Raw genomic sequence first — 23,300 nt, 5'->3', positions numbered from 1 at the left:
TATTCAAGTTTCATAAATCTATAACATCAACCTGTTGTGCCACCAAAATCATTAAGTCTCTTTGCTGCTGCATGAATTTTGCTTCAAAAATTATTGTTTTTATTGACACAGATATACCAAAATTCCTCTGTTCTATTATCCAGCTATTCAATTCTTTCTTTCAAGTCCTGCCCATTTACTTTGTTGTTGTTTTTTTTTTTTTTTTTTTTGTTTTTTTTTTATGAAAACTGCAAGCATGAACGGTATCTAAGTACTGTAGGTACTAAGAACCTACAGTACTTAGTACTGTGCATGGGTTAAAGGTTGAGAAGATGAAAGAGAATACTTGTTGACATTAGACTTGAATTTCTGTAGATTGCAATTTTCAGGAAATATTCATGAAGGGAGGTTGTTCCAGATAACGGAAGTTGAAGGAATAAATGAGGAAAAAGAAAAGTTGGTTCTGTGAGTTTGAAGTTCGACAATAAAAGGATGCTAACTGGTTGTGGCATGTTGGTTCAGATTGATTTGGAAGAGAGAGTGGGAATTAGAGGAGCCAATTCAGAAGAACAGTGCCCATGGAAATACCTCTAGAAAGGCAAGTAGCAGAAACAAAAAGTCTATGAGACAGAGTGGAGAGACATGAATGGAGTGTACTGGAAATGGTAGGAGATGGTTTACCAAGATCATCAATACATGAGTTAGAAGAAAAGTAGGATGCTACCAGATCAGCTTTATCTTCAGCTGAGGTGGCAATAGAACTATCCGATTTTGACATAGGTGGGAATAGAGATGGGCAAAAGTTGCTGCCAATAGCTTTGGCAGGAGACCAGAATGCTCAACTACCATGTGGAAAAAAAGCAAGTTTACTCTTTGTTCAAAATCTAGTTTGGACTGGTTAATAACTGGTTTACAATTGCTGTGAGCTTTGGTGTAAGCAGAAAACGAAGCTAGAGATTTGGATGCAAGCCAATTGCAATATTCAATATTCTTATCTTGAACAGCCTTAGCACATTTATTGGAAGACCAAGGTTTAGATAAAGGATGATATTTTAAGGTGGAGTGTGAAATGAAGGATTTTGCCCCTACCAGAATAATTTCACTGACACAATCTGAGCAAACGTTGACATCAGAAGATTTAAAACAGTAATCCAACTGAGGAAAAGAAATGTAGAAATTTGTTCCATTTTGCATTCCTGTAATGCCAAACAACACAAGGTTGAGAATGGCCAGAAGTGAAAGGCTCCACTGGAAAAGAGACTATCACCAAGTTGTGATACGAGGTGCCTAGAGTACCACTCACCTTGACAGTGTATTTGGAAGGGTTGTGAGAAAAAGACAAAGGTTGTTCGAGAAAGGTTGGTCAACAAAGGTTATGCTTGTTTTCGATGGTCATATTGAGTTTATCCTCCTGTTTCTGCTACTCCTGGATTATCTTCTCTGTTGGTAGTGATGTCTGCAACTCTGTTTCTGTGTTCTTCTGCATTCTTTTGATGACTTGTAATTTTTAGCCAACTGTGTAAGCAAGCCTTTTCTTTGTTGATGCCATAGTAATAGAGTACAAGTAATGTGAAATTTACAGTTAAAGTTGAATAAGTATGCAATGTGCACTGGCTATGGCTACACCATGAAAGCATTCATTACAGCTACACCATAAAAATATTCATTACAGTACTTTAAACAGTTGGTCACTCACACACTAGCAAGGGTTTTGTGGATTTATTGTATGATTGTTTTCTACAGCAGCATGTTCAGGAGGCAACTAGAGGGAGTAATACTCTTGATCTGATTCTTCACGCATTAAGAATCTGCAGATAAAGGACCCTCTAGGTGGCAGTGACCATAGTTTGCTGAAATGAGATTTACTCAGAGGTAACTACCATCAGGGATAAAGGGAAGGGTGTTTCCTTTCGTAAAGGTGACTACAGTGGTCTGAGACAGTACTTAAATTCTATACAGTGGGACCAACTGATGATGTTACCAACAGCAAATTCAAAATGGGAAGCATTCAAAGAATTAATCTTGGAAGCTACTAGGCATTTCATCCCAACTAAGAAATACTGTTCAAGGTTTAGGTCTAAACGGATGTCAGCTGAACTAATGAGACATGTGGCAGAGAAGAAAAATGCATGGTATACATATAAATTAATGGGGTGACACGGAAGCCTATGATAGATATAAGCTGGTCTGTAACCAGGACACAAAGGAGGTTAGGCAGGCAAAAGTAGATTAAGAGAAATCGTTGGTAATGGATGCAAAGAGTTATTTACGTATGTAAACTCTAGAACTAAAGGGATGAATCAAATTGGTCGACTTGATTTCGATGGTTCAACTGTTGATGATCCTTATCAGGTAGCTAACAAACTAAATGAGTATTTTGTATCTACATTCACACATGAGGAGTTATTCAGGGAGGGGAATGCCAGAGGTGAATTAAACTCTGGAAGTGAGTTCGATGATTTTGTAATAACTGAGAGCAAAGTGGAGGAGAAATTGTTGAAGTTAAACATAAGAAAGGCACCTGGGGTGGATGGGATCTATCCTTTTATATTAAAGGAGGCAGCGAAGGAAGTAAGCTATCCCTTAGACATAATTATGAGAGCATCTTTGGACTCAGGGGAGGAACCCATGGACTGGAGATGTGCAAATGTGACTTCAATTCACAAAGGAGGATCAAAGGGTGACAAGTAATTACAGACCTGTTAGTTTAACTTCTGTTCCAGGGAAATTAATGGAAGCACTGCATGATCATCTAGACAAGACTTCAGTTATAGCTCAGACAAACCATGGGTTTGTTAAGTGAAAGTCTTGTCTGACCAATTTGATTGGATACTATGATGTGGTCACAAAGGAACTGGATGCAAAGAATAATTTTGATATCATATATTTAGATCTTAGAAAGGCTTTTGATATTGCTGCACAAATTGGAGCAGTGTGGCATTGGAGGCAAATTGGTGCTATGGATAAAGGGATGGCTGTGTGGGAGAAGACAGAGTGGTAATCAATGGACACTGCTTTTCATGGACTAATGTTATTAGTGGAGTCCTCCATGGTTCAGTGTTGGGTCCATTGCTGTTTTCTGTATTTATTAATGATATTGATGATGGTATATCAGGCTTAATGTCCAAGTTTGCAGATGATATGAAGGTCGGCAGAGTTGTTAATGATAACTGTGGTTAACCGCTCTGTTGAGACATCTGACATGTGGCCTAACTGTTGCCTCATCAGTTAGGCCATGTGTTAGATGTCTCAACAGAGTGGTTAACTACAGTATCAAAAAACCTTCTAAAGAAGAGTTCTTGTGATTTTATAGAGAAAGCTCCACACTGCCAGAGCTGTGGATAAAATTTATCGAGGTCTCTCATTTTCGAGAAGATATAGCTTTTATGTATCTTTTTTTAAAAGATGTATATTATTATTATTATTATCTATATGGTGCAAGAAAGTCTGAAGCTTATGCTGCACCAGTCAAAAAAAATTCCCAAGTTACCCTGAGAGAGAGAGAAAGAGAGACAAAAGTAGAGGAAATCACCAAGAAAGAGAAGAATGATGATATCCAATGAGTATAAACGCTCTGCATCCACAGAAGGCCAATGCTGATGTTTTTGGACAGGCCTGATGAACAGATTTTCTAAGAGTTGTAAATTCATGGGACCACCACTAACAAGTTTTGATTTTTTCCCTTAAGACTTGTATGAAGCTTTAATTATTGCACTTTAGATTGCAGTAGCAATTGCATTAGCAGAGAAATCCTGAAAAATGTTTGTATCATTCTCAAGCTAATCCATGAAGACTGCAGTATCAGAAGATGGCCAGTTAATATTTTTTATTGAAAACCTAATTAGTTCTGGTTGAGGAGTATAATTTTTGCCAGAGCAAGTTACGTAAAAAACAATAACTCGATGATCGCTTGTTGCCCAATTACGAAAAACTGTCCAATCAGATATATTAGCACTGACATTAGAAGTAGTTGGGGTCACATTAATATTTGACTCCCCTGAATAACTTGAAAATGTAGTAAATTGTTGTGATCTGTTAACAATAGATAAGTTATGATTAATTATAAACTCTTACAGAAGTTGGCCTCTTGTATCAGAGCTAGTACTAAACCAGATACTAGATTTAGCATTTACATCAGATGTGATTATGATATTTTTAGGTCCCAAGAAGTTTAAGGCAGATTCAAGGTAATTCAGGGAATTATTGAAATCTCAGGAGGGCAATATATAGACAAAAGGTAAAAAGTTAGGGTTTGATAGGTAAGTAAAACAAATGTATCTAGATTTCCATTTAAAACTACTATGCAAGTTTTAGGGCCTTGTTGTACTGGCTGAATTACTCTGGTGGAGGGGAAAATCTCTTTATTTCTGAAGTTAGACCTAAGTGAACCTCTGCATAGTATGATTCCTGTACTGATATAATATCAATATGATTTTCCTCTGCAGACACACTAATCTCATTGGCAACAGCCCTGCAGTGGTGGCTGTTAATTTGTAATTTACAGGACACCAGAGAAAAGTTATTATTTACAATATAAACAGGATTGGAATTGGCAGTTCTCAAACGTGTCGTCTCCAACGCATGTAGATACTCTGCGTAGGTTGGGTCTCTAGAAGAGTGATGACACTCGCTTTTTATGTTTGCAGTTTCTTCTTTAAATGGACAACAAAAACATGACCACTACGTGCACATTGGCCTTGGCGCCTCCGTAGCCAGGTGGGAAGGAGCAGCAGTGCGTAGCACACGTTTCTTGATTAGACCGGGGTTCGAGCCCGTCACCACCAAATACGGAAGATGCGGAAAGGTCAGGGAATGACCACCGCATATCCCGGAGCAATATGGCCTTAGTTGCTAATGCTCCTAAAAACCAAATAACAAACAAACAAGCACATTGGCCAAAGAAGGAGGAATCGTTGGTACAATACTGTGTAGCGTGACCAAAACTAATACACAGCATTTGGTGACTACAGTAAACGGATGATGTTTGTGGCAGCTCCAGGCTAGGAAAATTCTTTCTAAAGATGAAATACAATTATATATCTTTGGGAAGAAACTTATCACCCAATGCACATATGAAGAGGATCTTGACTTTGTAGTGAATCTGAATGCAGAACCCTGCTTGATATCAGAAGGTAAAACCAAAATCAGCTAAGTTTTTATCGTACACATTTTCTATTATTTTCTCTTCTGAAAGATCTTTAGGGACATCATAAATTACCACGGAAGGATTACCTTTCCAATGAGCTCCTGTGGGGATACCAGCAGCAATAAAGGTTTCTAAAGCAGAAATACACTCAACGACTGACTTTGTCGCCATTTCCAGAACAATGCCTCAGTTTCGAACTAATCTAAGGGACTTGACCTTTACATTCTTAATATCAGTTTTTAAGGTTTTAGTGACTAAGTTTTTGACTGTGTTTGTCTTGCATGCACTTCTCAGGCTCTGATAATGATAACATTATTACTTTTTTTAGTTTTTCTCATTCATTTTCAACTCACTATGGGTGGCATCCGCAAGGTTTTGATGAGTGGGGCTCTAAGTTAACGACTCCAAATAAATAGCATCATGACAGGAATTTCCTGAGCTGACATTGGAGAAAGATTTGATTGAGTGAGAGTAGCAAGGGAAAACGTGTCTACTACTCTTTCAAGTAACTTTATTCTGATATTTACCTCATCATTGATAGCTTTGAACCTTTCATTTTCAATTAGTAAAGCAGTGGCAATAGTCTCTAAGTTAAACCACTTTTCCATGATAACATTTACAAAAATTATGGTGACTTTGTTAGCTTCACAGGCTAGAAAACTAATGATATCTTTTCTCAATCTCATTTAGATATATGATATAATGACGGGACATGTCCTGAATATAGTCTTGTCTTTGAGAGTCAGCTATAGTTACAGCCAAAGATGGGAAATCTTCTAACTGTGGAAGTTGTTTTCTATCCATTATAATAATGAAAAGAAATACACGATGGCTCTAAGATATCTAAGAGACAAAATAAGTGGGGTTAACAGTTTATAAAAGAATCCTCTTCCGAGTCTTCGGGGTATCTCAGCTCATGCCTGTAGAAAAGTGAAACCATTTAAGTGCGGTGACAGGTTTAATCATAAACAATACTGAAGGAATTGGGTACTTACTTTGAAACCAAGGTCAGTAGGGAGAATTATAGCCCTACTGACCTTGACAGCAGCAGCCTCGTGATGTATTGGAAAATGGCTATCACCAGACAAGACAACGATTGAACAGAACAGAATAAAGAAAACTATAAGCTGCAGAAGGTGCAAGAATGGAAGATATAAGCATCTAGAGATATGCAACCACATGCCTATGTGGCTGCATATAAGTAACACTGTAGCACATAAGTAAACACTGAATTACACTCCAAATATGATGGAAACATTCAAAAATTAAGAGCACTAAAACCCAACTATAGCCCAATTTGCACATGTGCGCGCGCGCGCACACACACACACACACACACACACACACACACACACACACACACACACACACACACACACACACACACACACACTTGTTCTGGCTGGCCTTATCTCCTCTCCCTCCTTCTGGGATAATTGTGTCTCATCTTTGAGCCAGTTTCACAGCGCTTTCCTCTTCATGCACACTTTCACCTGGCTGGCCAATTTCTTCCATAGCAGATGCATTCACGCACTCAGGATTTGGACATCAATCTGAAGAAATTTACTCAGGATTCCATATACAGATGTAGAAAATACTCCATGACCTTCAGCCAGTGGAGACCACCTCAGTCTTCCACTATAAACTGATAACCTATATCCTCAGCTGATTCGAACTTGACTGGAGAGTTCCTGTAAGCCTGATTAATACCAGACACATCTTAATGTTCTCCTCTAAATATCTGGATGTGTATATTTTGACAGTTGCACTCCTTTTATATGTTAATTTACATTATATTTTTACTTATAATTTAATTTATATAGCTTTCTTAGCATATGTTTTTTTTTTTTTTTTTAAGAATTTTCACATATTTATTATTAACCTATGATGGGTAATTGTAATGAGCAAAGTATGTTTATATCATTTCCTACATGTTACAGTAAAGATTCTTCTTCTTCAGTCAATAAAATGGGTGAATGTGAGCTAGTACCCTGATTCGGAAAATTTCAGGAAAGTATAGTCTGTGGTGTGAGATATTTGGCAGTAAAGTTGAGTGTGGAGGAGTGCTATAAACAGTGATGAGTCTATATATGCAACTGAATGGGTAAGTAAGTAAGTCTGAGTGCCTTGTTATGGAGGATTTCAACTCAGTGATTGGAAATCATGGATAGTAAGCAAAAAATGTGGGCAAATTATCTGCATCAACTTGATTACTGTTATATAAAAAAATTAGTCCAGATACCTGATCTAAAGTATTTCAGATCAGTGCTGACTAAAAATACCTTGGGCCAGCACTAATACAATTAATTTCCCCATCCTTCTGCTTTTCTTATATTTAGGATATCACTACTCCTTTCCTAACATTCGCTAAAGGTGAGGAGGGGGATTATTACAGGAGCACTGTATGTTTCAGACTAAATTGTGCATCTGTTTAAAAAAACAGATGCACAATTTTACTCACTTGTGCATCTGTTTGAAAACACAGATGCACAAGTGAGTAAAATCAAGGTTACATTATTTAGAAATTTAAGTAAAAATTAAATGCAACAAAGCATCATATCTTTAAGAGTATAATAATCTATATAATACTGGTGTAAACACACTACAGACAACTCTTAAATAAAAAACTACGTTAGTAGTGTGAAGGACATCATTTTATCTGTATCTCATATTGTGCTCCTCCTTCACAATGAGTTGCCATGCATTGCACTACCTCGAATAAGTAACCACTAAAAGAGAAGACTATTGTTACTTATTCTCAGTGGGCACCACCACAGAGTAGTAACATACAGAGTGGACACTCCCATAGATGACAATGTTAATTCCGGTTACAGGTTAAAATGCATAGACTGTGGAGGCCCTACTTTCAGGGCACAGAAACAGACCAGAACATTGAAAAGAAATTCACAATGTTCCTGGAGCATTTTCAAAAGTTCTGAAATTGTGCTGGACAATATATCAATTCACTGATTATTAGCATGAAATTTTCATAATTAATTTTTTTTTTTTTTTATGTGACCCCAAACACGAGAGGTATTAGAACCTACAGTACTTAGTACCGTGCTTGGGTTGGAGGTTGAGAAGACAAAAGAAGATATTTATTGATATTGGACTTGAACTTCTGTAGATTGTAATTTTCAGGAAATACGTATGAAGGAAGGTTGTTCCAGAAAACGGCAGTTGAATGAATAAATGAGGAAGATGAAAAGTTGGTTCTGTGGGTTTGAAGTTGGACAGTAAATGGATGTTGGCTGGTGGCGGCACGTGTTCAGACTGTTTTGAAAGAGAGAGCGGGAATTATAGAAGCCAATTCAGAAGAACAGTGCCCATGGAAGTATCTGTAGAAGAGGCATGCAGCAGAAACAGTACGTCTATGAGAAAGCGAGTGGAGCGACTCTGTTAGAGATGAATCATTAATTAACCTAACTGCCCTCTTCTGAATGGAATCAAGAAGCCTGAGAGAGGTTTTGGGGGCACCACCCCAGATGTGGGAACAATATTCCATGGCAGGGCGGATTTGCGATTTATACAGAGTGAGCAGCTGTTTGGAAGAAAAGTAACGCTGAGAGCGAAAGAGAAAACCAAGTTTTTTAAATGCAGAGGAAGCAATATTTGTAATGTGCTTGTACTAAGAGAGATTAGAAGTCAGGGTAATCCCCAAAAGAGATATATCATTTTGCCTAGAAATCGGAGTGTCACTAAAGATAAACATAGGAGCAGAATCCTTTTTGTGAGATATCCATACTGGACAGAATCCATACTGGCGATCGTTGATCAGGCGGAAGGTTTCTGGGTAGTTTAAGAGTTGGCGGTTAATTGATTTCTCCATTACTTTAGAAAGAGTAGAAGTAATTGCAATGGGGCGATAATTGGATGGGAGGGATTTGTCACCCTTTTTTTAGGAACTTGCTGGATATGAGCAAATTTCCAAGCAAAAGGAGAAACACCATTGGAATAAGAAAGTGAAAAATGATCGCAAAGAACAGGAGTAAGTTCAAGAGCACAGGTTTTGAGAACAAGTGGAGAAATACCATCCGGACCTGGAGCTTCCTTAGCATCAAGATTCATCAAAAGCCTTCTGATATCCTTTTGACGGAAGATCACAGGAGGCATTGAATGGAGCGTGTTGGGAAAGGTGGGAGGTGTTTTACCAAGATCATTAATACATGAGCTGGAAGAAAAATGGGATGCTAACAGGTCAGCTTTATCCTTGGTTGAAGTGACAACAGAACCATCTGGATTGGACAGATGGTTCTGCTGTCACTTCAGTTGTCAATTTTTTTTTTTTTTTTTTTGTATTGGAATAATAAAACACTAAGAACAGTGGAAGAATAGCAAAATATAACATAAGTAAAGGTTTCAGCAAGTATATATTAACAGTTATAATAGCCGTGTGGTAACATCAAATACTAGTGTTTTCTCTTTCCACGGTTCGAATCCCATGTTTTTACCCCCTGGTATTTTCTTTCCCAATTTTTTCACCCACTTATACTTTCAATTCATTTCTCTGGTAAAATATGGAAATTCACTTGTTTTCACATAAATAAAATTATTTAATTAGTAATAAATTTTAATATTTTTATAAGTCATGGCCAAACATCCACAAGGTAGCTTTGGAGGAGGTTAAGATACCAGTTACAATTAACATTAATAAATACTGATTTTTATATACACACTACTGGGTTCAGGTGGCTAATTATAGCAGGTTTCAGTACAATGAGGCCAGTACACCTGACTCACTGTATTGAAACCTTTTATTTTCACCCACCTCAATCCAGTAGTGTATACATAAAATTCTGTATTTATTAATTTTTATTGCAAATGCCACACATCATAATATCATCTTAATATCCTTGTAGGCTACATTTCGGGCAATGTCTGGCCATTATATTTTTAAATATTACTTTTTTTGACCTTAACTCCATAAATTTACATCTGTCATTATGACTGATCTCAACTGTTGTTTTAGGTTTCGATGTAATGAATGAATTGAACTGCTTTTGGTCGACTGGGCTAGCCAGGTGGATAAAGTGCCTGCCTGAAAACCCAAAGGTCGCGAGTACGAATCCTCCCCCTTGGGCTTGGATCAGAGTCTTCTCTGGATAGTTACTTGAAAAAAATTATAAAAATTTTTAGTTTTTTTTTTTTTTTTTTTTACTACTCATAATTATTGTAATTGATTTTTATCTTTTTTCTCATTGCATCCTTGTTATTATTTTAAAATCTTATTAAATCTTGATTAATAAATATTGTTTTACATTAAATGACAATTTTTATTCTTGATAGTTTTCCTACAATTCACATGATCATTCAATATGTATGTCTATCTTTTCATTTTTATTTGTGTAGTCAATATTTCATACCCTTAGGTCATTTTCCCTTCTAAGAAGTTTTCCATCATAAGAAGTTCTAAACCTCCAGGCCCTTGGAAAACTTCTTATCTGGGTTCTACTGTAATATTATAAATTAACAATGAATAAATAAATAATGAATCCTGCAAAATGTATGTTGCACTCACTCACTAATTTTTTTTTTTTGTACCCCAGTTTTGATGTGCTCATGGAAAATGCACGGTTATGCTCTGCATTATCTAACTGATAAAAATTGAGCTAAATTTAAAAAAAAAAAAGAAAAATAAGAAAGAAGTATATATACTTACAAAAATGTATTATTTTAAATACCATCAAAGTGGAGTCTCAATGCTACATTTTCTGCTACAGCAAAATGGCAAAATATTAAATGCCATTTGACTTCTACAGCATTCAAGCTATCACAGAACATAGTTGTTTGAAAACTGATAATTCAGTGATCTGCAAATAAATTAACAGAGATGATGCACACATTTTAAAAATAAATGTTCTCTACAGTAGTTGAGAAAGAGAAGAAAAGGAGAAAATAGTATTTAACCAAGTTTCTACTGGCCCAACATGCTTTTTCATACATGTAATTGACTCAGATCCTGAAACTTAACTGTCAAACCCTATATTATAATAATGCAAGTAGATCATAGATTCCAGATCACCTGGCATAATGCAAGGAGGGCTGGAATCTATGATATTAAAATACAAGAAATATTTTACGCTCAGTCTATATTTTTGCTTAAACTGTTCATATAATTTATTTCTTAAAAAAAAAAAAAAAGGTGCAATTTAATTTTCAGTGGTTAAAAATGTAAACCTGATTACAAGTTCTCATTTATATCCATTTTATAATCACTGCAATTTTGCAAGTCACATCAAGATATTCAAATGACTTATTCGTGAAGCACTAATTAACTGATTCCTCAAACTCTTTCAGATGGTATAGCATCAGCATTAGTACAGGCATATGATGCAAGAAAGCAAGCTTATGCAGCATCAGCCAAAAAAAAAAAAAAAAAAAAAAAAAAACATTTCCACTTCACCCCTCTGCTCGTTCGAAATACCTGTCCAGCTGAGCCTTAATCTTATTTAGGCTATCAACGTCCACGACAAGGGATGGAAGTCTGTTCCACCAACCAACCACCCGCTGGCTAAAAGCAAATTTCCGCACATCTATCCTACATCTGTCTTTCCTCAATTTGAATTTATGCCCTCTCGGGTGATTATTCTGAGCAAGAGGAAGAATCCCATCAGCATTGACCATGCTCAAACCATTCAAGGCTTTATACACCTCTATCAGATCACCTCGCTGCTGCCTAGTCTCCAGACACTGTAATTTGCAAAACTTAAGCCTTTCTTCATAAGAGCACCCCCTTTGTTCCATTCACTAATCTTGTTGCCCTTCTCTGTACTCATTCCACCAGCTCTACATCCTTCTTGAAATGAGGCCTCCAGACCTGTACACAGTACTCTAGGTGTGGCCTGACCATTGCCTTATACAAGGGAATAATCATCTCCTTATCCCTGCTAGAAAAATTCCTATATATCATTGACAATACACCATGAGCTACTCTTGCAGCCCGTCTGCACTGCTCAGAGAACTTCATATCTGCCTACACAATTACCCACAGGTCCCTTTCATTCTCTACTACTGTCAGTGTAGTACCAGTGATACGTTGCTCTGGGGTTGATGTTTCCCATATGTAGTACTTTACATTTGTCAATGTTAAACTTCATTTGCCACCTCTCAGCCCATCTGCTCAACCTTTCCAGATCCTGTTGCAGCAGCATAGTGTCAGTAGTGTCCTTGACAACCCTGCCAACCTTTGTATCGTCTGCAAACTTGGACATTAAGCTTGATATACCATCATCAATATCATTAATAAATACAGAAAACAATAATGGACCCAACACTGAACCCTGAGGGACTCCACTGATAACATTAGTCCACGATGAGCAGTGTCCATTGATTACCACTCTTTCCCTCAACCACCCCTTTATCCATAGCAGCAATTTGCCTCTAATGCCACACTGCTCCAATTTGTGCAGCAGTCTTCCATGTGCAACAGTATCAAAAGCCTTTCTAACATCCAAGCATATAATATCAAAGTTATTCCCTGCATCCAGTTCTTTTGTGACTGGATCATAGTATCCAATCAAATTGGTCAGCCAAGGCTTCCCCTTAACAAAACCATGCTGTGTCCGAGCTATAACAGAAAGTCTTGTCTACATGATCCTGCAGTGCTTCTTTAACCAGTGCCTCCATTAATTTTCCTGGAACAGAAGTTAAACTCACAGGTCTATAATTACTTGTGTCAGCCTTTGATCCTCCTTTGTAAATTGGGGTCACATTTGCATATCTCCAGTCTGTGGGTACCTCCCCTGAGTCCAAGGAAGCTCTCTTAATTATAGCTAAGGGTTTGCTTACTTCCTTTGCTGCCTCCTTTAATATAACTGAATAGATCCCATCCACCCCAGGTGCCTTTCTTGTCTTTATCTTCAACAATTTCTCCTCCACTTTTCTCTCAGTTATTACAAGACTCTCTCTCTCTCTAGCTTACTGCCAGAGTTGAATACACCTCTGGCATACCCCTCGCTGAATAACTCCTCATGTGTGAATGTTAATGCAAAATATTCATTTAGTTTGTTAGCTACCTGAGCAGGATCATCAACAGTTGATCCATCGATATCAAGTGGACCAATCTGATTCATCGCCTTCCTTCTAGAGTTTACATAAGTAAAGAACTCTTTACTGTTTTTCTTTGCATCCCTTGCCAAAGATTTCTTGTAATCTGGCTTCGCCTGCCTAACCTCCTTTGTAACTTGGTTACAGATCAACTTGTATCTATCGTAGGCTTCTGTGTCACGTGTTAATTTGTATGTATCCCATGCATTTTTCTTCTCTGCCATATATCTGACATCCATTTAGGCCTAAACCTTGAACAATATTTCAAGATAAGTTCTTTGAATGCTTCCCAGTTTGAATTTGCTGTTGGTAACATCATCAGTTGGTCCCGCTGTATAGAATTTAAATACTGTCTCAGTCCATTGTAGTCGCCTTTACAAAAGCAATAACCCTTCCCTTTACCCCTAATGTTAGTTACCTCTTTGAGTAAATCCCACTTCAGCACACTGTGATCACTGCCACCTAGTGGTTCATTTATCTGCAGATTTTTAATGCATGAAGAATCACTACTGATAATCAAATCAAGAGTATTACTCCCTCTAGTTGCCTCCTGAACATGCTGATGTAGAAAACAATCATCCAATAAATCCACAAAAGCCTTGCTAGTGTGTGAGTGACCAGCCCCAAATTCCAGTCAATATCTGGGAAAATATCTGTTAGGTGACTTGCCACTGTCTTTAAAACTATTTGACTTTTTTTTTTTTTTTTTTTGCTTGAAGAGAGATGTGGTATTAAATATAAATCGCAAATCCGCCCTGCCATGGAATATTGTTCCCACATCTGGGGTGGTGCCCCCAAAACCTCTCTCAGGCTTCTTGATTCCATTCAGAAGAGGGCAGTTAAGTTAATTAATGATTCATCTCTAACAGAGTCGCTCCACTCGCTTTCTCATAGACGTACTGTTTCTGCTGCATGCCTCTTCTACAGATACTTCCATGGGCACTGTTCTTCTGAATTGGCTTCTATAATTCCCGCTCTCTCTCTCTCTCTCTCTCTCTCTCTCTCTCTCTCTCTCTTTCAAAACAGTCCGAACACGTGCTGCCACCAACCAACATCCATTTACTGTCCAACTTCAAACCCACAGGACCAACTTTTCATCTTCCTCATTTATTCATTCAACTGCCGTTTTCTGGAACAAACTTCCTTCATACATATTTCCTGAAAATTACAATCTACAGAAGTTCAAGTCCAATGTCAACAAATATCTTCTTTCGTCTTCTCAACCTCCAACCCAAGCACAGTACTAAGTACTATAGGTTCTAATACCTCTCATATTTGGGGTTCACATAAAAAAATAAATAAATAAGTGTTCATGCAGTGTTTGTTTCTAGTTTCAGGTTACTTGTTCTCCCACTATTTCAATTCAATAAACATCTACAGTCTTACTCTAGTTGTTTATGAAAGATTTATTAGTTTTCATGTAGCAAAGACAGGAACACAAAACCTGATATTCCCTCAAGATGGCCAATATACAATATACTGTATATTGTATAAATTCCCTCAAGATAGCCAATACTGCGAGAAACAAGATACATAGTTTCTATTTCATGTGATGTGAAGCGAGCCAACTTTGAAATAAACCTGAAAAATGGAAGTAACTAATAGTATTGAATATGTATAATATATATATATATATATATTTTTTTTTAAAATAATATTTATATACATATAAAGAAATATATGCCATGTTTGAAAGCAGTATTTTTAACTGGAAAATGTAAGAGAATAAGAGAATCCCGTTTCCAATTTATATCTAAAGTGTTTTTTTGCAAGTTTCGGCAGAATTAATATATACTTCCGTGTGTGTGTGTGTGTGTGTGTGTGTGTAAAGTGCTTGCCTGGCAACCAAAAGGTCACAGGTTCGAATCCCGCCTTGGGCTTGGATTAGAGTAAAATGCAAAAACTTTGGGAGGTGCATTATGGCCATAGAAGCCGATGCGCTAACAAAAAAAAAAACATGTTATGTTATACATGTTATGTTTTACACCTTTTATTTAAAATATATATATATTTTTTTTTTAAAATAAAAGGTGTAAAACACATAACATGTTTAACAATTAATTTTTATATTAAAACTTAAATACAATCTGTTTAGAAAAGATGAAATATAGGCATTGTTTAAGTAAAATTCAAAAAGAACCCAAAACATTTTTCAGAAATTAAAAAGACAGTTGAGCACCTGTTAAAGTGACCAACCAACATTTTTGCTATGCTTTGGAGAACCACTACACAAATTAAAACTTTCTTCTTCTTTAATGCTGCCGAATGGTGTTTGCGACTTCATTTTGATAGTGTTCTCTGTCTAGCGCTGCGTGTAGAATTTGTGCTGTTGTCATGTGAAGCCAGGTGTTGATGTTATCCAGCCATGCCATTTTTGGTTTGCCTGGGCGTTTCTTGCCTTCAATCTTTCCCTCCAGGATGAGTGGTAGTAGGTGACATTTTTGTTGGTTCCTAGCGATGTGACCTAGGTATTTGCATTTCCTGCTGATGATGGTTTTGAGCAGGTCCCGTTCCGTGTGCATGTCCTGCAGGACCTTTACGTTGGTTATCTTGGCTGTCCACGGGATTTTCAGCATTCTTCGGTAGAGCCACATTTCGAAGGCCTGGAGCTTTTTTGTAGTGGCTGATGTTAGAGTCCAGGTTTCTACACCATAGTGCAGTATTGGCCAGATGTAGCACATTAAAACTTTAAAATGGTTAAATAAACTATTTACTCTTTCTCCAGTGATATACAAAAGGGGACATAAATCTAAATTTAAAATAAGGAATGGTTACAGGATAAATGTTGTGAAATTTGCTTTGCCTTCTGTCAGAGAATAATTGGAATAACTGATTGTTGTACTAAACTCTCTCCAAATGAATAAATTTAAAGAAGTGGACAAATTACACAGGTCACAAATATTTTTCATCAGAAAAAAAAAAAAAAAATAAAACAAAATTGAAGAATAGATGGATCTTTGGATGCCAATTTCAAATCTGGTTTTTTTTTTGGTTTTCTTCTAGCACATCTGGTTTTTGTGATGAGAGACTGATTAGATGAATATGATGAGACTAATTATACCACTGACATAGCTATTCAATTCAATCTACATAAATTATAATTATCATTTATTTGTGCACTAATTAATTGAATGAGACTACACTATTAGTGTAGTATTATTACTTAAATCTACTACCCTCACATAGTGGATTTAAGTAATTTATTATTGAAATGCTACAATTTGAATGACTGAAACACCTCAATGCCAAACACTTAAACAATTGTCACTACGTTTTGGGAACTCTCTCTCCTCTCTTCGGGCCTAAGGGGTTAGAACATTAATTTGAAGTGTGAATTCTACAGTTTTACAAAATTCTATTAATAATCTAATTATGTTAAACAATTAATTAAATTAAGTCAGAAGTTAGCAATGGAGTTACAGTTGCTTGGTTTTAACTTTGAATACTTAGGTTATAGACTGGTTTTTTATGGGCAATTTGAAACATTTAACACTGTTGAGTATTATCTCTAATATTTTACAATATACAATTTACAATATTTACAATAATTACAATAACTAATTAATTAATATAGTTGTAGTTGCAAATCCCTAGAGTTACTCTTCTAAATTAGCTTTGAAGGGCATACCTGTTTACGTGATTTCTGGAGTGAATTAGGCGAAGTGATTATATATAAGTTAAGAGTTGATTTTTGGCATAGCTAAAGGGAGCTTATTACGGGGCATATATTATTATTACGGCAGTTTTTGGATATCGGGATATATCAGAGGGTGTGCTGGCGATAAAGTTAAGGTAGGAGAGTAAATCTATGGATTTAGTTGTTTAGGGTAGCTGGAATCTTCTTTTTGCTGTGATCTGCTTCAGGATTTCTGTATGGAACAGACTATGGTAGGTGCTGTGGAAGGTAACTCCTTGTTTCTTGTTTACTGCTCAGCTTTTGAAACATTTTATGAAGTAGGCTTCATTAAATGTTCTTCTGGAATATGATGAATCCATCAAAAATACAAAGATGTTGGTGAAGTCTACTGAAAGTACTACACATTGGTACCAAAGAAGGTTGTGAAGGTATTCACAACATGTATCTTATTAATATTGTTTATACATTTGTATTTATGTAACTGTTTGAATATACACTGGTGTTCAAAGAAAGTGCATCATCCCTTAAAACTGTGATTGTCGTCCGAATAACATAAGTAGATGGCAATATTTCTTACAGATTGCATCAGATAAGATTGACATGTGTAGGTGATGACATAATATTGCATCAGCTGTTACTTGCAGCTATATAAGATGCACGCTCTGCAAGCGTTGCAGTCATTCCTCGCTTGTGTCAGAATGAAGTTACTTGCAGTTGATGCCACGAGGAAGTAGTGCTATTGTTGCTTTACGTGAGGAAGGATGTTCTTCCCATCATATTGCTTACAGTGTCTTGTAATCAGTTGACAGTGAGTAGATTTCTTTCCAAATTCAAAAATACTGGTTCTGCTGATAGGAAAAAAGGAATCGAATGCAAACTAGTCTCTACATCAAAACAGGACAGCATTTTGAAGTGCTTATGTCTTAAAAACTGTAAAGCTTCTTTGTCTGAGCTGAAAAGAGAATGGGAAGAACATAGAGGACTGGTAGCAAGTGCAGTAATAGTCAGAAGACGCCTCTTCAAAAATGGACTTGTAGCCCGTCGTCCTAAGAAGCCCTTCCTCACACAAAAAATGAAAACAGCCCGATTAATTTGGTGTAAGGAGCATATCAAATGGATCCCCGAGCAGTGGAAGTCAGTTATTTTCTTGGATGAGAAGAAATTCAACCTGCATGGCTCTGATGGGAGACAAATGATTCGCGTAGATGTGGTGAAGAATACCATCCAGACTGTATGGTGTCTATGGTGAAATTCTCTACCAGCCAAATGATATGAGGGTGCATTTCATATTGCAGAGTAAGTCACCTGCAGTTTATAAAAGGTTCCGTAAATGCCAATGGATACCTGGCTATATTGGAAGGCAAATTTCTGCCAACATTAGAGACCATTTCAACCTGCCAGGTAACTGCACCTTTCAGGACGATTCTGCTCCTTGTCATCGGGCAAAAAGTGTAAGCAGGCACTTCTGTAGTTACTTTAGCTTCATTTCTGCATTAGAGGTTCGAAATTAATGTGTTTACATTTGTTACAGGTGAAAAAAATGGTTGGAAGAACGGTTAAATTACAACTCTTAGCTAGCCAGGAAACAGCCCGGACCTGAATCCTATAGAGAACTGTTGGCATCGTGTGGAATCTGCAGTTGCCAGAAAGGAACCAAAGACCCTTCGTGAACTTCAGGAAGCCATAATTTCCATTTGGAACCACAAACTATCAGTTGATTATCTTCAGAAATTGATCTTGTCAATGCCTCAACGGTGTTCTGCTGTCATCAGGGCCAGAGGCAGTTCAACTAAATATTAGTTTGCACCTGGTGAACGTTTCATTTTGTTTTCCATTTAAAATGATAAATTGAAGCAAATTGAGGGCTTCTGATACATTTCAGCCATAATTGTCGTGTTTACCAAAACTGTTGTATAAAGGTTGTAAAAGCTCATTTTGGAATATTTTGAGAGCACCTAACAAATATTACCTAGCTTTGTCTTAACAAAAGATATTAATAAAATATAAACAAAAGATATTAATAAATATCTTTTGTTTATATTTCTATTTGTGATGCTAGTCATTAATGTAATGTACCATCGTGAAAAAGGGTTAGAAATGCAAAATTCCTAGGTGATGCACTTTCTTTGAACACCAGTATATCTATATCCTTGTTATTTCATAATTTAATTATTTTATTGTAAACTGTTTCAGTTAAAATCTTGTGAATTACTGAAACACATTCAAGAGTATGGTATTGACTTTTTTTTTCTTCTTTTGTTCAATCAGTCACATAATCCATTCGAACCAACAACGCAAATAACATGTGGTGCCCATGCTTTATTTTGAAAATTTCCAGTTGTTCTCTAGGTAATCATAATAAGGCACCATGTTATTTGCATTGCTTATTCAAATGGATAACAAAATGGGTGAACAAAAGAAAAAAGCCTATGCATTTGTCATACTCATGACATAGAGAGAGCCAAAAGACCATAATGGTGATTGTTTCTTTTTTGTGATGTGAATGTAACTGGGATTCTCAGCAAAGGATAAGTACAAGATTGTATATCCAAAATTGAATTCAGCAATGATTACTTTTTTTAACCACTGCCCACATTACTCGCTCTGGCACAGATCTATAATTATTCATTTTGGTCTTTGACCCTACAATCCAAGGATACTCTTGTAATTATGGGTAATAGTTTTCTTATTTCCTTTGCTAATTCTTTTAATATAACTGAATAGATTCCATTCAGCTGCATCCCTAAGCACATCATTCAGGAAGCTGTTTTTAGGAATGGAGGATATGAGAAGTGTACCTAATTCTAACTGGAAGTTAAATGCTTTTATGATAACTTAAAGGAAACTGGAAGAGAATTTGTTGAAGCTAAAAGTAAATAAGGCATAAGGATGCAGCTGGCAACCTGAACAAGATCATAAAAGCTAGGACAACCATATCTAGTGGACTAAAACAGTTAGTCTCTTTTTCTTCGGGTTTTAACATAAGCAAAGATTTCTTTGCAGCCTTAGGGAAACCTCATCATAATCTGCCTCAGCTTGATTAACCCCTGCAGTAACTTGATTGCAGACTAGTTTATACTTACTGTAGGTTTCTGTGACCCCTGATTAATTTATAATCATACCATTTATTTTTCTCCTCTGCCACCACTTTCAACAGCTCCTATGACATCCATTTATGTCTGATCCTTGAATAATACTGTTGATATAAAAAGCTTATTAGTTTCTACAACTACTTTCCTGAACACTTGCCATTTAACATTTGCGCATGTTACCATCAGGAAAATCCATTCATTTAACCCAGTGGTTCCGAAACTACTGAGACACCTTCAAAAATTAAAAAAAAAGTTTGCAGACCCCTATATACATATGAGGTAAAAGTAATAAATCTATTGAAAATTGGGATGATGGAGGTGCAAATATATATATATGCATTTATATATGTATTACAGGAAGTAACAGTTTAAGATGTTATTAATAAAAAGAATAATAATTATTATGGATTATGGACCTGGGACACTGCTATATGCAGAAGTACCCAACGACCATAATGACTACATACGTTAGTAGTCATTAAGGGCAAAGTGCTAACGTTACGTTACTGGTCACATTGTTCACCTGATAGCGATCACCGTTCCGCTCGCCCTTTGTTCACCATAATTAGCATTACCAGTAACGTAACGTTAGCACTTTGCCCTTAATGACTACTAATGTATGCATTTATATATATATTTCTCTCGTGCATGTGTGTGTGTGTGTGTGAAAAGAAAATTCAAAGTTTTAAGTTTTTAAAAAACTCAACTTCATCTTATTTTTACATAAATATATAATAATAACTTTATTTATCATCAATTTTCTATACATAGAACGAATAATTTGACCAGTTCCAGAGGGTCCATTTCGTGGAACCCCCTGAAACTGGTCTACGCACCCACAGGGGTCCACAGATCCCAGTTTGGGAAATGCGGCTTTAACCTAAATAGCTTTATCTTTAAATAAATCTCCTAAGTGAAGATTACTGGTTATAATTAGATCAATATCACCATTTTCTCGTATCTAAATTTACATGATGGTGTAGAAATGATTTAACATAACAAGAAATGGCCTAATCATGCTGGTATGGAAATACATGGTAAATGTATACAATAAAAGTACAGTATATGAAACCTTCGGAGGCTTATTTACTGATTCAATAAATTTGAATAATAAATTTCTGAAAGTTTTCAGTTGTATACATATCTTTTTATTTAGTGAAATGATAATGATATTTTAATTCAATAGATACAAAGTATCTCACTCTAATTATTCTGTGTAGCACATGACTGTTTTCACTTTTACTTATATTATGTGTAGTATGACAGACCAACGCCAAACTGCAGTAACTTTGTTTTTTCTTAGTCCTGTATCAGCACACTGCCAAATATAGTAAATGCCAAATGGTGAAAGGCTAATTTCCACTAATAATACATAGTCTGCAATCTCTTAATTCTTACCTATTTTGCTGTTTAATTAGTAAATATCTTTATTTCTATGACTGTCATTTATGTAAGGAATCATATCTTTTATATCTTTCTTCCTTACTGACATTTTAGTATACTTATTTCTTAAAATATAACTTGATGTTACTGAACTTGATGATATGAATTTTTCTGAGCAGTGCAGACAGGCTGCAAGAGTAGCTCTTGGTATTCTGCCAAAAACTGTGTCAATGATATACAGGAATTTATATTGTTCTGTCAATGATATACAGGAATTTTGCTAGCAGTGATAAGGAGGTAATTGTCCCCTTGTATAAGGCAATGGCCAGGTCACACTTTGAGTACTGTATACAGGTCTGGAGGCCTCATTTTAGGAAAGATGTAGAGCTGCCGGAAAGAGTACAAAGGGCAACAAGATTGGTGAGTGAGTGGAACAAAGGGTTGGTGTTACCAAGGAAGGCTTGGAAGGCAAGGAAGTGTGCAAATTGCAACTTCTGGAGACTAGGCAACTAACTGATCTAATTGAGGTGTATAAGGTCTTGAACGGTTTGAGCAAGCTCAATATACTAATGGGATTCTACCTCTTGCTCAGATTACTCACCTGACGGGACATAAATTCAAACTGAGGAAAGACAATTGTAGAATAGATGTGCGATAATTTGCCTTTAGCCAGTGAATGGTTGATAGTTGGAACAAATTTCTATCTGAGGTAGTGGAAGTCAACAACTTAAATAAGTTCAAGGCAAAACTAGACAAACATTTGGAGTGAATGGATGAGTGAAATGGGATGGGTTTTTTTTTTTTTTTTTTGGCTGATGCTATATAAGCTTGTTTTCTTGCATCATATGCCTCTATTAATGCTAACTGTGTTCTATTCATATTACTTTTGACTATTGATTTTTTTGTTACTCACATGGAATTTCCATGTGCTTGACTCAGATCATTTAACTAATGTCTTTCATTCACATTATTTGCAGATAGTGTATAGAGCAAGATTATCTATTTCAGTACATAAAATCCACTTTTCCTTCCTATGGTAATCCACTTTATTTATCTTTTCACAAAACGTTTTAATTCAAAATCAAGAAAGGTAAAGGACAGAATTTAAAAAAAAAAGCCTTCTTAATACAAATTAGCTTATTTAATATACATTACCAAAAACAAGATTATAATTATTATATAAAATATAAGGCAAGAAACAAATAATACTGAAACAATAAAAAATATAAAAGTTAAATAAAATATGTATGCAGAGGGTAATATATATATACAATTTTTTCTTTTATTCGGAAAAAAAGTTCAAATCTTGATGCAGTGTAGCGTAAAATAAATACATAAAAGTACATATTAAATAGAATATTATTCATTTTAGATTATTAATTTTGCAGATATCATGATAGACATGTATATCAGACACTTTTTCTTTTGTCAGTGATATAATTTTATTTTGAATTACTTTTTTTCTTTACTTGTTTAAAATTGCTACAATAAGTTTCTCAAACCACGAGAAATAATCTTGATAATCATTTCAAGACAGAGCACCTAAAATGGTACACTGACCACTGCCTAAAAAAATGCATTAATAACATTTATTTTTCTGTAAAAATTTTTAGGTTTAATATAGTAAAATTCTATTACAATGAACTTCTCAGGGAAAGGGGGGGAGAATCATTTCATGGTATCCTTTTAACAATTATTATCAGCAGTCGTGACACATGCATTAGGAATTTGTTGATAAAGGAACCACTAGGTGACAGTGATCACAGTCCACTTGATATGGGATTTAATTAAAGATGTAACTACCATCAAGGGAAAGGGAAGGGTTTTTGTTTTCATAAAGGTGACTACAGTGGTCTCAGACAGTTTTTAAATTCTATACAGTGGGATCAACTGAAGATAGAATTAATCTTGGGAATTAATCCTGGAAGCTACTAGGCTTTTCACACCAACTAAGAAATACTGTTCAAGATTTAGGCCTAAATGGATGTCAGATGAACTATGAGACTCATGGCAGAGA

General features: G+C 36.0%; 1 protein-coding gene across 2 annotated transcripts in view; it reads right to left on the bottom strand.

Annotated features, from left to right (window-relative positions):
- The window catches only part of LOC150087435 (tyrosine-protein kinase Fyn-like), a 168,024-nt gene that overhangs the window by 130,279 nt on the left and 14,445 nt on the right, over nucleotides 1–23,300 (bottom strand). Inside the window, exon 2 of one of the 2 annotated variants that reach the window (XM_090371186.1) lies at nucleotides 10,785–10,935. The gene's annotated coding sequence lies outside the window, so the exon portion shown is untranslated. The remainder of the gene's footprint in view (nucleotides 1–10,784; nucleotides 10,936–23,300) is intronic. The other variant, XM_090371187.1, reaches the window with a different exon arrangement.

This window comes from Mastigoproctus giganteus, chromosome 4 (assembly GCF_048544385.1).
Source record: "Mastigoproctus giganteus isolate SK-2022 chromosome 4, ASM4854438v1, whole genome shotgun sequence".
NCBI lineage: Eukaryota > Metazoa > Arthropoda > Arachnida > Uropygi > Thelyphonidae > Mastigoproctus > Mastigoproctus giganteus.
The sequence above is the reverse complement of the archived record's forward strand: the minus strand, read 5'-3'. Positions and strand labels throughout refer to the sequence as shown.